Source organism: Megachile rotundata, chromosome 3, assembly GCF_050947335.1.
Source record: "Megachile rotundata isolate GNS110a chromosome 3, iyMegRotu1, whole genome shotgun sequence".
NCBI classification, from domain to species: Eukaryota; Metazoa; Arthropoda; class Insecta; order Hymenoptera; family Megachilidae; genus Megachile; species Megachile rotundata.
In genome coordinates, this window is record NC_134985.1 from 8,348,700 (window position 1) to 8,365,012 (window position 16,313).

Genomic DNA, 16,313 nt, shown 5'->3' on the forward strand with positions numbered 1-16,313 from the left:
GTAAGATTTGGTGATATAGGAGTTTTGGGATATTGAAATATGTGGATCTAGGTATCTGTGGACCTACAAATTTGGAGACGTATTTAATTAATTAGCTGTTTGACATTGAGATTTGTATGTCTAGGGATATGAAAATGTAGTAATTTGGCAATCTAGGAATTTTGTGGTCTAACAAATTAGGTTTGGGATTTATAGACTCAGGAATATGAAAGCATAACAATTTGCATTTTCAATAATAGTTTAACCTTCATTTTATATTTTATAATCATATACAGCGCGAGATTACAGTAGTGTGTATAATTCATTGATCAGACATCATATATGCGTGGATTTCTATCACGTGCATTGTCCTTAATCAATTACATATGCATAAGTTTCTTCGTTAATCTTTCTGACTCGTATCCTTCCATTGCTTTTTGTTTATCTAATCGAACAGTATATTTAGACTATATTCACATATCTTCAGTACATAGTAATGTACTGTATAATTTCTTCAGTACACTACTCATGTTATAAACATTCTATTGCCTCCTCTTCACTTTTATTACTTCGTTATTTCAAAAATTTATTTCACAGACAATACAATTTCTGTTATTCTTACCTAAATTTAATTAATATTGTCAAATTTTATTATAGCCATGTCTGCATTGATATCCACTAATAGATCTACCAAAGTTTCTTTAAAATATTGTAAGCTGTAAATTTTTTCCTATTTTGTCAGTAAATTATTGGTCGATCAAAAAGATCTACTAAAGCTTCTTGAAAATATTTGTTTCCCATAGCTTGTTAGCTGTAAATTTTTGCCCAGTTTGTCAATTAAGTAAATTATTGGTCATCGACAAAGAGTTTTGAAAATATCTTGCCATGAGTCAGATTAACAAAAGGAGGCACTGTTACTGAAGAAAGGGTTTACTTGGACGTTTCTCAAGATGATTCATCTTCGCACCGATATTTCATCTTGCTATTTTATCCCCCGGTCGGCGTAGATTTCTATGAAAACATTCGATCCACGTGATCGCCAATATTTGTTATTTCTTCATTCCTCTCTTTCTGCCTGCATTTCAGATTTCCGCGGCGAATGATTGTTTAACGAACCGTGGTTTCGGGGCTTTACGATTATTTTTATTGCCGTATTCGAATAGCGAATACTTTATAATACCTAATAATAGTTTATAAATTATTTTATAAATTTTATAAATTATAAATTACAAACTGCAATAATAATAATGTAAATTATATACATGAATTGTATACATTACATAAATTTTACAATGAATTTTTTTATATGATATGAAAAATAAAAATATAAAATAGTTTTGTAAATTTTATAAAGTTTTTTAAAATATCAAGCATCAATTTTTATTTTTGGTAAAACGATAAATTTCTGTTACATTAAATAAGCAAATTTTTGTCTTTTGATATTATATATAATGACGTCGTTAATGTCTTTAATTAAAGAATTCTGACGATTAAAACAAAAATTATCAGAAAGTTGAAACATTAATATTTTTATCTTCATCGTACGTCTCCAACTTCTCGACAGGCTAAAATATGAATTTTATTCCAAGAATTAATAGATGCTCGAGGAAATTTGTTAGAAAGTTTGCTCGAAAAAACTTCATGACAAACTCTTAAAGAAATAAAGTAAAACAAGAGCTCTTATACAAGTGCTGCATTATAAGGAAATTTTCCAGCGATCAGAGATGAATGATTATTTCATTGATTCATTAATCAAACTTGCAGTCAACTGGTTTTTGTAATCAGTTAACGTTATCGATCTTTCTTATTAAGAAGTTAATGATCAGGTAATATTCTACGTTTTTAACTACAAAAATTACGTTTGTAATTTTGGAGAAATTTGTAATTTTCTAATTTTAAAGTTTTCAGAACAGTGAGTTTGCAGGTTAGTTTTTGGGATTTAAATTGGTAGTTTGGTAGTTTAATAAATTGCTAGATTTGTGGATTTCTTGAATTTTAGATTTTTGGATTCCTGGATTTTTGTGTCAAAAAGTAAAATTACTTCCCTTTCAAAATTTCATCGATTTTTTTTCCACAAATTCCATCTTCTTTTTATTCCACTATTCTTTCTATAATTACATTTCTGATAAAAAATAACTATAGAAGAAAATTCCTCTTCCATCATAAGGTTTGCAAGTAAATAATAAACACCGACTAGATATTTAATCGATCTCACAGGAAATTGAATGCTCGATCGCGTTTCCCGATTTCTCGTTAAATAATTTCCGGGGTTTAACCGTTTAGAGAGGACATTTGCCTTCTGGGCGTAAGCGATTTTAAATTACAGAATATCGCCATAGCGAGCTTGCTAAGTTCATCCAGTCTCGTGACATTAATATTTCTAGTGGCTCTTCTGTTTTGTCAGTGGAATCCTACTTCCGGTGGATCTCTTTAAGCATAGAGAATCCCGTTATGCAAGCGGCGACGTCTATCTACGTTGCTCGTTATAATCTTAAACTTAATTGCATAATAGGCGTGTAGCTGCAATTGTTTTGTATGTTGCTGTGTTGAGATCATTTTTATAAATGATTCTTTTATAAGTATATGTTAAATTAATTTAACATTATAATTAATTTATAATAAGTATGTAAATCAATTTAAAGTTATACAAGTTATACAATATTAAAATTAGAAGAAATTTAACTCATTGCTTTTATAAACGTTTCTTTAATAATAAGTATATGTTAAATTATAGTTATAATTTAATTCATAATAAGTATGTAAATTAAATCAATTTAAAATATAAATTATGCAATATAAAGTTAGAAGAAAGTAAAACACATTGCTTCTATAAATAATGTTTTTATAAGAAATATGTACATAGTTAATTTAATTTAAAATATAATCCAAATTTTTTTCTAATTTTTACATTGTAAAATTTACCTAATTTTTCTTTACATTTTAAAAAAATTTTTCACCTTGAAAAAATTGAAGAATTTTACTGCAACATTTGATTGCAAATAGAGATAAATTTTTTATGAAATTTATTCTCTATAATTTTCCTTCTCTATATTTTGCAAAATGTATTGTCAGACCTTTATAATTATCATCAAAAGCACTGTGCAAATTATTCAATCAATTAACCTAAAAAGAATCGATAATTGTTAAAATTATTCGGGTAAAATGCATCTTTTTATGGACGATCACGCAAATAATTAAACGCACCACGATATACTTTAGATTCTGTTAATTGAAATGGTCCCTTTCATGTTGCTTCATGTTCACTAATTAAAATCGTCATATTTTCTCCGCGCTTGATGCTCGTTTGCGTAATCCAATGCGTCTTCGTATTTTTAAATGTCACGTAATTTTCATTCCAAAATTTTTGAGAGCCATAGAAAATTTGTGAGAAAGTTCATATTGTATGCGGATACACATTATTTCACGTGTCATTTTCTTACTTATTAAAAATTAGAATCATTGTGGAGGATCATTGCAGAGAATATTCTGGAACTCTTTGAGATAAGGTTATGCACTAAAAATAATAATTATTATTACAGTAAACTAATAAATACTAAATTTTAAATATTAGTTAAACTATTTAATTAATTAAATATTATTTTATATAAATCATTACAAGCACTTATTACATATCTACAAAATTACTACATTATCAATTACTAACATTTAAAACTTTACCGTAACTATAGAACACCAGTTATGTTCATTATTCTAAAACACCTGCGTGACATTTTCCTTCCTCGATAAACTGGCACAAAATCCGCACGAACTCTGCAATAATATCGAAACAAAAAGCGAATTTGGAAAAACGTTAATATGTTCGAAACGCTTTCATACGTGGAAATCAGCTTCCAGGAAATTTACGCGAACAAGAATTCGCACATTGTACGACGCTAGACGGAGCAAAACATTTCTCGTTAATCAAGTTGGCACACCTGCCAGATGGATCGTGTAATATTACCGGCGGTGAGCTGGCCAATAACTTCCGCCAAATCCTCTTTCAATTATTGTCAATGGAATTACCTTTGAATCGTCGTTGAATCATTTAATCACTTAAAATTACCCAATTAATCAGTGTATCGCGAATAATCGAACACGACGTGTATTTCATGAATTTATCAACAATGGCAACTGACGGGGAAGCTGAAGGATTTGACGGATGTAAACCGTCGTGAATTATTCAAACTGATATTTCGCATACATTTAAATATTTTTAATTATTCTTTTTATTCTCTATTGATTTGTAGCTATTATGAGTTCCTGTTTATTGCAGGTTTTGTTAGTAATTGTAGGTGTTGTTTATTAGAAATTATTTGATAGAGTGGATCGATGCAGATCGATACTTTAACTGCCCTCTCCTGGATTAATTATATAATTTGTGAGCATGCGATTACTGCGCTCTCTTACGTTTTAGTTTTTCTTTTTCAAACAACTTCAGTTATGTTATGTTATACACCACGTATCACAGAGTCGAAGTGTTAAAGAATGCAAATATATATTTATTGTGGTTAGAAACTGTGTTCTGTTATTTTTGCTCCTGACACTGTTATTATTGCAGGATTAAGTTTTATCGTTTACTAGTAGCTATAATTATTTTAGTTTTAAATTTTATAGTTTACTAATAACTCTTATTACAGGCTCAAGTTTTATCGTTTACCAGTAGCTATTATTATTGTAGGTTATGTTTTATCGTTTACTTGCAACACTTATGACAGGTTCAAGTTGTATCGTTTACTAGTAGCTATTATTTTGAGGTTATGTTTTATTGTTTACTAGTAACTTTTACAAAAGCTTCAAGTTTTATCGTTCACTAATAACAATTATTTATTTCAATTAAAAATAACATTATAAGCTAGTACTCCAAATTTATCACTCAAAATTAGAAACCTAATCATAAACATCATTTCTATTTTTTTTCTATTACACTTTAAAGACAGCAATTTTATATACTATCTTCACGTTTCGATATAAAATTATTTCATGCAGTTTCATATGTGAAATTTGTCACTTAACCACACAAGTACAATTGTGCATTTTTAATTTGTGATTAAAAATATAAGCAACCATGTATACATGACGGATATTGTTTTTCGTGAGGACACAAATAGCCCCATTCGTGCGTTTTATTCTCGCCATCCAGATACGCAGTTGCGTCATCAAAAACCAGCCTTCGATTGCTCATCTCGAATTCAACTTGTTAAGCAGCCAATTTTTGATAGGTGATCTGCGGTTTCTCGAACCGGAAGTGTTCACAACATGAATCATTATTTTAACAAGAAAATGTAAGAAAAATCAAGAAGCCAATTAATTTCGCCAACAGAAAACAATGACTATGAAAATATCACGTTTTTGTGCAATTTAATCAAACTTCATTGGAAAGCCCGCTTTCAATTTCTTTAGTCTTCTTCCGGTTAGGTGAAATCACACTTTTTCTTCTATTTCCTTGTTAGTTTGTGGTTGGTTAAAGTATTCATTGAAATAATTGAAATGATTTAATTCAGTTTTAATACTTTGCATAACTAATCAGTTTTTTCTCATCGTACGTATTTGAAGTTCTAACAAACGCTGTTATTTCGGATTCTATTCCAAACGATTACTTCAATACTTTTCATCTCCTATTTATCTCAAAGCAATTTGTCTTTTGTGTGGGACAGTTGACGACCAAATAACTGTTATCAGCTTTTAAATCGATCTCGATCACCAACTCGTCCGCAGAGAGTACTTGCAGCTGTTTATCGTGTTTTTATGAAGTCGTTATATTATTAAGGGTTTCGATCGCGAAACTAGCATGTGAGAATAAACGACATATGTTCCTTGGCTGGCAATGTCTAGGCTGAGTATCGAGCGTTTGCATCGTCACGCATGTATAACTATACTCCGCCAGGATATTCGAGGGGTCAACGAACAAGATAGGGTGAGTTTAGACTCGGTGGAGGCAAACATAATGACCCTAACGTTTCGTTAGTTTAAAATAGTAAATAATATTGATTCGAATTGACTCGCGCCAAATGCATACAACACGCTCCCTCGTGTTATGCTATTCTCGGCAAACGGCGTTTAGCTGCTTGTTAAATATTCCGGGATTCGACTCGCAGCGTTTAAACTCTATTAATAAGTTCAATTCCGACGGAAGTTATCGGTAACAGGCACCATTGATTAAATGGGATTAAACGATTGAAAGAAATTAACGCGTTGATTGATGCAGTGATAATTGACGTGTGATCTATCGTGATTTAAATGATAATTGTTATATTATTAATTCTGTATCTATACGTATTGCTTGATGATTTGAAAAATTAAAAATTTGGAAATTGGGAAAGTTGGAAAGTAGGAAAATTAAAAAATTTAAAAATCGAAGAATTGAAAAATTGAAAAATTAAAATATCGAAATATCAAAGAATTAAAGAATTAAATAATTGAAAACTTAAAGAATTGAAGAATTGAAGAACGGAAAAATTAAGAAACTGAAGAATTGAAAAATTGAAAAATTGAAGAATTGAAAAACTGAAGAAATGTAAAATTGACGAATTGAGAAATTGAAAAATTGAAAAACTGAAGAAATGTAAAATTGACGAATTGAGAAATTGAAAAATTGAAAAATGGAAGAATTGAAAAACTGCAGAAATGTAAAATTGACGAATTGAGAAATTGAAAAATTGAAAAACTGAAGAAATGTAAAATTGACGAATTGAGAAATTGAAAAATTGAAAAATGGAAGAATTGAAAAACTGCAGAAATGTAAAATTGATGAATTGAGAAATTGAAAAATTGAAAAATGGAAGAATTGAAAAACTGAAGAAATGTAAAATTAACGAATTGAAAAATTGACAAATTGAAAAATGGAAGAATTGAAAAATTGAAAATTAGGAGTGGAAAATATTGAAACTTGAAAATTTTCTAATTTCAAAATTTGCAAAATTGAGAATTTAGAAGTCCCGAAATTTGTGAAACTACATATCCTAAAATTTGAAAATATGAAGTTTCCTAAATTTTGCAAATCTCGTTACAGACAGAAAATATAATAATGATAAAAGAGGAAAGTGCAAAGTTATTCAAAATTTAGGATATAACTGAGATTCCCACTTTACTCTGCAACGACAAGTTGCAGCCAGAGATTTTCTTCTGAAAGTATCAAAGGAAGTAATTAATGGGTTATTGAGTCCGAGAGATCTTTCAACGGAGTTGTAGAAGTAGCGAATAAATTAACAAGTTTCTAAGATTTTTCAGCAAAGTTAAAGGAGTCAGAAATAAATGATTATGTTCTAATGGAGTTTTAGCAATGTTACATTTATTAGAATCGGACTATATTTGAATAATTTTGGTATTTCTAACAGAAGATATTTGATATTATTTTGACATCACTATACATGTCGAAATTGATACAGTTACGTATTCGATCAATATGGTTTTGACAGTGAGATATAAAAAGTGCAAAATATTGTTCATCTCAAGCGAAATAAACCGCTATTAACAATTGATAAAATACCACAGAAATAATAGATATGCTGTAGAAAAAAAAATTCTAATAAAATAGTCAACAGTTTGACAGAAGTTATAAACGTATTGAAATGAATGATGAAAAAATGAATATAGTTAGAAAAAGAGTATTGTAAAAATTCAAAAAAGCATAAATGCAGCGTTGCTTTTCGAGTGAAATAAATCGTTATCAGCAACAGCTCACCTTTTATTTCGGACCTTCTCTCTTTATTTTCCTCCGGTCGTAACGGACCGGACGTTCGCCCTGGAGAACGATTCGGATGAGCATGCTCGACGATATAGAAGAGGGTGAATCACCCTCATAAAGCGAATGCTGCACGGCTATATAGAGTAGTCATGAAAGATTGTAGATCGATGAAGGGAGTATTTGTATTCTCGTGGTCTGTTCACGTCACATTTTTCTTCACGTTCGTTTATTTCATTTAATCTCCTCGTCGGGTATAGTATTTTCACGAGTGTATGACCTTTGAAATATCGCCACAACTATGTGCAATTAGAAAAGAACCCAGAAGTAATAATTATGCGAAGTTATAATTTGTAGATCGGTGAAATACGGAAGGAGCTCGTTTTCAAAGTTTGTTAATTACCTAGGTGATTATGAAAGTGGAATAAGTTATATATCTTTTCCTTATTTAACCTTTCGGGTTTATTACAAAATAACGCATAAATCTCTATTAAATATTTAATTAGCTAAATGGAGTTCATTAATATGGGGACGTAGCGATCATCTATTTTAATGTTAAATTCAGGGTAGAAGAAATAGGAACTGTCACGCTCTGTATGATCATCCATTATAAAACTAAATAAAATTTCGAACAATTCCCATGCGTTGTATCACCACAAGTAGAGTTCCCACGCATTATATCGGCACGAGTGGAATTCCCACGCGTTATATCGCCACGAGTAGAGTTCCTATGCGTTATATCGCCACGAATAGAATTACCACGCGCTATATAGCCACGAATAGAATTACCACGCATTATATCGCCACGAGTGGAATTCCCACGCGTTATATCGCCACGAGTAGAGTTCCCACGCGTTATATCGCCACGAGTAGAGTTCCTATGCGTTATATTGCCACGAATAGAATTACCACGCATTATATCGCCACGAATAGAATTACCACGCGTTATATCGCCCCATGTAGAATTTCCACGCATTATATCGCCACGAGTAGAATTCCCACGTGTTATATCGCCATGAATAGAATTACCACGCATTATATCGCCACGAGTGGAATTCCCACGCGCTATATTGCCACGAGTAGAGTTCCCACGCGTTATATCGCCACGAGTAGAGTTCCTATGCGTTATATTGCCACGAATAGAATTACCACGCATTATATCGCCACGAATAGAATTACCACGCGTTATATCGCCCCATGTAGAATTTCCACGCATTATATCGCCACGAGTAGAATTCCCACGTGTTATATCGCCATGAATAGAATTACCACGCATTATATCGCCACGAGTGGAATTCCCACGCGTTATATCGCCACGAGTAGAGTTCCCACGCGTTATATCGCCACAAGTAGAGTTCCTATGCGATATATCGCCGCGAATAGAATTACCACGCGTTATATCGCCACGAATAGAATTACCACGCATTATATCGCCACGAGTGGAATTCCCACGCGTTATATCGCCACGAGTAGAGTTTCCACACGTTATATCGCCACATCTGGAATTTCCACGCATTATATCGCCACGAGTAGAATTCCCACGTGCTATATCGCCACGCGTAAAGCCACAAGGCACTATATCGTCACTCATGGAATTACCACGTGTAGTATCATAAAATCTCTAGAAGACAATTTATTTCAGCTAATTTATGTACTCTTTATTTAACCAAAATCGCACCATCGATATCTTGAAATTCGCAGCCACGTCTTACAATGTACACCAATCACCAATAAACAATCTCATAAATAATTTGTTGCACATTCAACGTCACGTTTCGCCGTCAAAATGAAAAACCGCGCGAGTTTTATACAATCCTCAGTAGTACGTCTAAATTCAAGCCAGACCGTGGCGTGTGCAATATCTCACGCGTCGGTAACGTCAAAAATCCGTACGTCCGTGCAATAAAATATAATACAAAGTTCGTCCGTTTCTTTTTTCGCGCTCCGTAAATTCACGGAGTCAAGGTAGATCGTTCGAAGACGATTCCGTTGCAATTTTAACGTTACGCACGCCATTAAACATGCAACAAACACGTTGTACGGGAACAGAACGTGTCAGGCCTGACATAACAAGCCGTGTATACAATACGTAGGCGAAATATCGAGCTACACTTGTCATAGAGTAGAGGTCAAGTTTGTTTTCATTCTTTATTCATCGTTCATCGTATACCCTGTTAAATTTTGCCTCCTCCTCGGGTCGTTGCCCGTGCTGCATGCGCGTCGATGACGTTTCACGTCAAACATCCGACGGGAATTGCCAATCAACTCGACATTTTGTCGTGATGAAATATTTTTTCTATTTATTTTATACAAGCTGACAAGCTGTACATTAGCGACGATACAAATATTTCTTTTCGCAGTTTACGTTTTTTTGGCTTTGTTATTTTGCATCATTTGCATATGCGGTATAACTTATTATTACAACGGTAATTGGATTCGTGATACGCAGTTTTTGTTAATATATAATTGGGGGTGTATAGAATTGATGAGTTTGAAATGTGACAGATTTTAATTTGATATTTTATTAAAAGGAAGGAAGAAGTTAAGCTTCATTGGAAACATTTTTACATTTTGCTTGTATCATAGTTTGTACAGGGTTTCTCATAATTGTAGGTCCCTGAAATGGGGGGTAGCTGACGGGTTTCTGAATAAGATTTCCCTTTGCAGAAATGGGGTTTGAAGCTCCATTTTTGAAGTATTAAGGAAAACACGGAGCAATCAGAGTGCGAGGATTATTACGCGTTGAATTACTACAAGTTGGTTAACTACGCGTTAGATTACCGCGCGTCAGATTCCTGCGTTTAGAATTACCACGCGTCAGATTCCTACGCTTAGAATTACTACGCGTTGCATTATTACGCGTTGAATTACCACGCGTTGCATTATTACGCGTTGAATTACTACGCGTTGAATATGCACGTGCTGGATTACTACGCGTTGGATATCCACATGCTGTATTACTACGCGTTGGATTATTACGCGTAGGATTACTACGCGTTGGTTAACTTCGCGTTAGATTACCACGCGTCAGAATCCTACGCTTAGAATTACCACGCGTCAGATTCCTACGCTTAGAATTACCACGCGTTGCATTATTATGCGTTTAATTACTACGCGTTGAATATGCACGTGTTAGATTACTACGCGTTGGATATCCACACGCTGGATTACTACGCGTTAGATTACTACGCATTAGATTCCTACGCTTAAAATTACCACGTGTTGCATTATTACGCGTTGAATTACTACGAATTGAATATGCACGCGCTAGATTACTACGCGTTGGATATCCACATGCTGTATTACTACGCGTTGTATTACTACGTGTTGGATTACTACGCGTAGGATTACCATGCGTTGCATTACCACACGTTGCATTACTACGCGTTGGATTACCACCCGTTGGATAACTACGCGTTATCCGAAGTTGCCTCTCTCGCGTCTGCGCATGCGTAGTCTCGCGCTCTGATTGGTCCGTGTTTTTCCTTAATAATTCAGAAACGAAGCTTCAAACCCCGTTTCTGCAAAGGGAAAGCTTACTTAGAATCACGTCAGTTACCCCCCATTTCAGGGACCTATTAATTGTGAGACACCCTGTATGTTGTTTCAAATAAATACTCCTGATGGACACAGTTATTATCCATCATACATTTCTGCAAAACAATTTCAGATTTATTTATGACACAGAATACACCTCACAAAGTATATCTTCAACCCCTCAATATCAACAAATCGTTATTTCACCGACCATCCAAGCTTCCTCGCTGAAAAGTAACAGCCGACTGTTTGTCAATTTAATTTTAATTAAGCAACCGTAATTTGATCGCAGTTTCATTGTGTTCAACTAAAAGCTTCGATATTGATTCGAATTTGTGGGGATGAAATTAAGCAGCCAGTATAATTGAAGAATTATGAAGCAAAAGGCAATCGAATAATGCAAGAGTAATCGTTTAGTATATTTAACTAGTAAATAGAATTAAAATCACCGAAAGGTTTATCTCTGTGGTTAATAATGTTCACATTTTCTTATATTTTCTGCAGATTATTTTAAGATTAGTTTTGATAATGAATTTTTAAACTTCAAACTTTAGAGATTAAAGTTATCGGGTAATTACTGCTGAAACTTTTCTTACATTGAATTTTTGCGACCTATTTTTAGGAAAAGTGTAGTTTCTTGAAAAGATGGGAAAGATGTGAATAAATAATTTGGTATATAATGATTTTAATATACATATAAATTTCTTAGTTTCTATATTCCTAGATTACTAGATTTCTAGATTCCTAGATTTCTAGATTTTTGAGTTTTGTAATTTGTAAACTTTCAAACTTCCAAGTTATTAAATTTCTAAAATTCCATCTTACTAAATTTCCAAATTTCCAAGTGATTACATTTCTAAATTCCCATCTTACTAAATTTCCAAATTTTCAAGTTATTAATTTCCCAAAATTCCAAGTTACCAAATTCCCAAATTCCCAAATTTTCCAAGTTACTGAATTTGAGAATTTCAAATTTTTAACTTCATTAATTCCTAAAATCTAAGTTTGAAAAAAGCAAATCTCAATATACAAGTCTTCTAAATAAATCTTCGGTACCCAAAAACGTCTCTCCACAGTAGTATACAAGAAACAATTGCCTACAAATAATTGCATTAATACTACATAATTATCTATATTACTTCATATATTAGTTCAAGGCTTGTACTTGAACAAGAGTAAAACGTCGACAGCAAATCATTTCTCGCGGTAATGAAAGTTAATAAAAGTGAATCGAGGAGGCAGCCAGCCTCGAAAATAGACGTCGTTTTAAAAATAAATGGCGGACCCTGGTTGAGCTGGTTAAAGGGAAGCTCGTGTTTACCAACAACGAAGGGCTGACACCTTGCCGCACGGAAAATGATTAATTACAGGCTTGGGTAGTCGAGTGAAATAAAATGAAAATTTCTTTCACGGTTCACCGAGCATTTTCTCGAACAGGTAGAGCCTTGATACTGGCGTTGGTACATGGAAAATTGTATAGGGTGGTTCAGAACAAGTGTGACACTTGATGGATGCGAAGTATTTGAGAAAATGTAGAGAAAATTGTATGTTGGGGGGATTTTATAAAATTGATAGGTTGTTTCTATAGAAAACATTCATATGGGGTGGGTGGTGGGAGGAAATAAATTAGTTAGAGGTCTTTGAAATTTGGGAATTTTTATTTTAGAGATTAGAAATTTGAAAATGTGAGGATTTGGGGGTTTGGGGATTTGAGAATTTAAGGATTTGAAAATTTGGGGATTTGAGAATTTGGAGATTTGAGGATTTTGATATATGAGGACTTGGGGAGTTGAAGATTTGGGGATTTGAGATTGTGGGGATTTGAGAATTTGGGGGCATGAAAATTTTGGGATATGAGGATTTGGGGATTTGAGAATTTGGGCATTTCGGGATTTGAAGATATGAAGATTTGGGGATGTGAGGATTTGGGGATGTGAGGATTTGGGGATGTGAGGATTTGGGGATGTGAGGATTTGGGGATGTGAGGATTTGGGGATGTGAGGATTTGGGGATGTGAGGATTTGGGGATGTGAGGATTTGGGGATGTGAGGATTTGGGGATGTGAGGATTTGGGGATGTGAGAATTTGGAGATGTGAGGATTTGGGTATATGAGAATTTGGAAAATTAGAGATTTTAAAATGAGAATTTGAAAATATAAAAATTTTCAATGTTACTATTTAAAAATATGGCAATTCAGAAAATTATATATTTGAACCTTACTTGGAAAAATTGTATATTTAAAAATTTGGGAAATTGTGTATCTTCAAAATTGAATGATATGAAAAATTTGAAATTTGCAAACTTGAGAATTTGAAAAATATCAAAAATAAAAAATTTATAAATTGAAAATATTAACTTAAAATTGCAATGAATAATATAAAAAATAAAAAACTTGTATTATTTAAAAAATTGCCCATTCCCTACATATTAATTCCCCAAAACATATATGAAACATAAAAATCTGTGATGCAAAAATGAAAATGATTTATCAGTAAAAAAGTTATTAACGCTAGAGTAACTACGCCCAGTGTTATTAATAGAATAGTTGTTTGACAAACTGTCCCTTTATGGTTTGACACGATTTTTGTCGACTACCGTATATATGGCATGATTTCGTTTAACCAGTACACACAAGGGTACTAGTTGAACGTATGTGTCCACGAGGGTACTGCGTTTTAAAGCAACATTGTAAACTGTTCTAAAAATATGGCTGGTGAAAGATGAGTCGGGGCAGAACCCTTTTTTCCCTGAGAGTCGTTTGGTTCTCCTAAAGGGTGAAACTTAAACCGTTCTCGGGACGATGGGATAAGGTGTTGTTAAAATTAACTGATTTGTGTATAATAATTCTGCGATGCGTTTCAGTTTTATTATAAGAAAAAGAAGATACAAGTTGATGATGAAAGTTGAACTTGTTGTGGTTAAATGTTCTTTGTTCTCTTTTTTTATAATGTGTTAAATCATTTTTTAAATCAAAGATTGTTATAATGTTTTAAATCATTTTTTAACTCAATGGTTTTTTATAATGTTTTAAATTATTTTTTAAATCAATGTTTTTTTTATAATTTTTTAAATCAGTATTTAAATTCAAAATTTGCAAATTGATGTCACTTTATTCATTTATCTTGTGTATTCTGTAATTAACACGATATACTTGTATAACATGTAATAATTTTATTCGTTTGTAGTAATTATTCGTCATATAATCAAAATGATCTGTAATTTATTCACAGTAGATACATAAATTATGCAACTGCATGTAATTAAGAGAATATAAATTATTTCATTCGATTTCAATAATATTACAAGGTTTATACAGCTACATTCCTAAATAATAAATTATTCAAATTATTACTGCATTAAATTTTCACTCCGGCAGATATTTAGATAAATTTTATAAAACACCTAAAACGTTAAATTTCACGATATCGATTTTTATTTTCATTGCTTATGAAGGTGGGGCAACATTCATTCACAACACTCTCATTTTGATGCATTACGATATTTACTTACCTTGAAGTTATTTTTATATGAGGCTAAAGATCAGTACAGACACTATTATTATCACAACAACAACATCATTATTGATTGACAGGATGGTATTAATTTCTTTCTCAATAGTATTCATGAGTGCATCACATCGACAACACTAATGATACTAGTATCAAAATCCGTGCAAAGTCGTCTCAAACTTGAAATTACACTTATTGCATCATGTTAACGTTTTATGTACTATTATTTTGGTAAAAAATTTAAGGATGAATTAGGAATTTTGAGATAGAGGGATTTGGGGATGTGGGGACTTGGGGATGTAGGAATTTGGGGATGTAGGGATATGGAGATGTGGGGATGTGAGGCTGTGTGGATTTGAGGATGTGTGGATTCGGGGATATGTGGATTTGGGGATGTGTGAATTTGGATATATGTGGATTTGGGCTTATGTGGATTTGGGGATATGTGGATTTGGGGATATGTGGATTTGGGCATATGTGGATTTGGGGATATGAAGATTTGGGGATGTGTGGATTCGGGGATGTGAAGATTTGGGGATATGTGGATTTGGGGATATGAAGATTTGGGGACGTGTGGATTTGGGGATGTGAAGATTTGGGGATATGTGGATTTGGGGGTGTGAAAATTTAGAGATATGTGGAATTGGTGATATGTGGATTTCGGGATGTGAAGATTTGGGGACGTGTGGATTTAGGGAAGTGAAGATTAGGGGATATGTGGATTTGGGGAGGTGAAGATTTGGGGATATGTGGATTTGGGGGTGTGAAGACTTAGAGATATGTGGAATTGATGATATGTAGATTTGGGGATATGTGGATTTGGAGGTGTGAAAATTTAGAGATATGTGGAATTGATGATATGTGGATTTCGGGATGTGAAGATTTGGGGTAGTGAAGATTTGGGGATATGTGGATTTGGGGAGGTGAAGATTTGGGGATATTTGGATTTGGGGATGTGAAGATTTAGAGATATGTAGAATTGATGATATGTAGATTTGGGGATATGTGGATTTGGGGATGTGAAGATTTAGAGATATGTGGAATTGGTGATATGTGGATTTCGGGATGTGAAGATTTGGGGATATGTGGATTTGGGGATGTGAAGATTTAGAGATATGTAGAATTGATGATATGTAGATTTGGGGATATGTGGATTTGGGGATGTGAAGATTTAGAGATATGAGGAATTGGTGATATGTGGATTTCGGGATGTGAAGATTTGGGGACGTGTGGATTTCGGGATGTGAAGATTTGAGGATATGTGGATTTGTGAATGTGAAGATTTGGAGATATGTGGATTTGGGGATGTGGGAATTTGAGGACGTAAGAATTTAGACATATAAGGATTTGAGGATGTAACGATTTAGGAATGTTAGGATTTGAGGATGTAGGGATTTGAAAGTGTAGAAATTTGACGATGTATCGATTTGAAATTGTAGGGATTTGGGGATGTAGAGAGTTAGGGATGTAACAATATAAAAATGTAAGAATTTGAGGATGTGGGTATTGAGGATTTGAGGATGTAGGAACTTAGGCAGTTAGCAATTTGAAAATATAGAAATTTGTGGATTTACGGATTTGAAGTTGTATGAACATTAAATCTATG

General features: G+C 33.1%; 1 protein-coding gene and 1 long non-coding RNA gene across 12 annotated transcripts in view; one reads left to right on the top strand and one right to left on the bottom strand.

Moving 5' to 3' along the window:
• Rgk3 (Rad, Gem/Kir family member 3) overlaps nt 1–16,313 on the top strand; it is a 103,829-nt gene that overhangs the window by 25,187 nt on the left and 62,329 nt on the right. The window lies entirely within an intron of this gene.
• Nucleotides 227–4,167, bottom strand: LOC105662900 (uncharacterized). Of its 7 annotated transcripts, none has more exons than XR_013037627.1 (4): nt 4,003–4,167; nt 3,658–3,872; nt 3,184–3,493; nt 227–3,102 (listed from the first exon to the last, which is right to left on the bottom strand). It is a non-coding gene; the product is annotated as an uncharacterized LOC105662900 (long non-coding RNA). The 7 variants fall into 7 exon arrangements; XR_013037631.1 differs by lacking the exon at nt 4,003–4,167 and having other exon boundaries at nt 227–1,159; nt 2,937–3,102; nt 3,658–3,969; XR_013037629.1 differs by lacking the exon at nt 4,003–4,167 and having other exon boundaries at nt 227–2,499; nt 2,937–3,102; nt 3,658–3,969.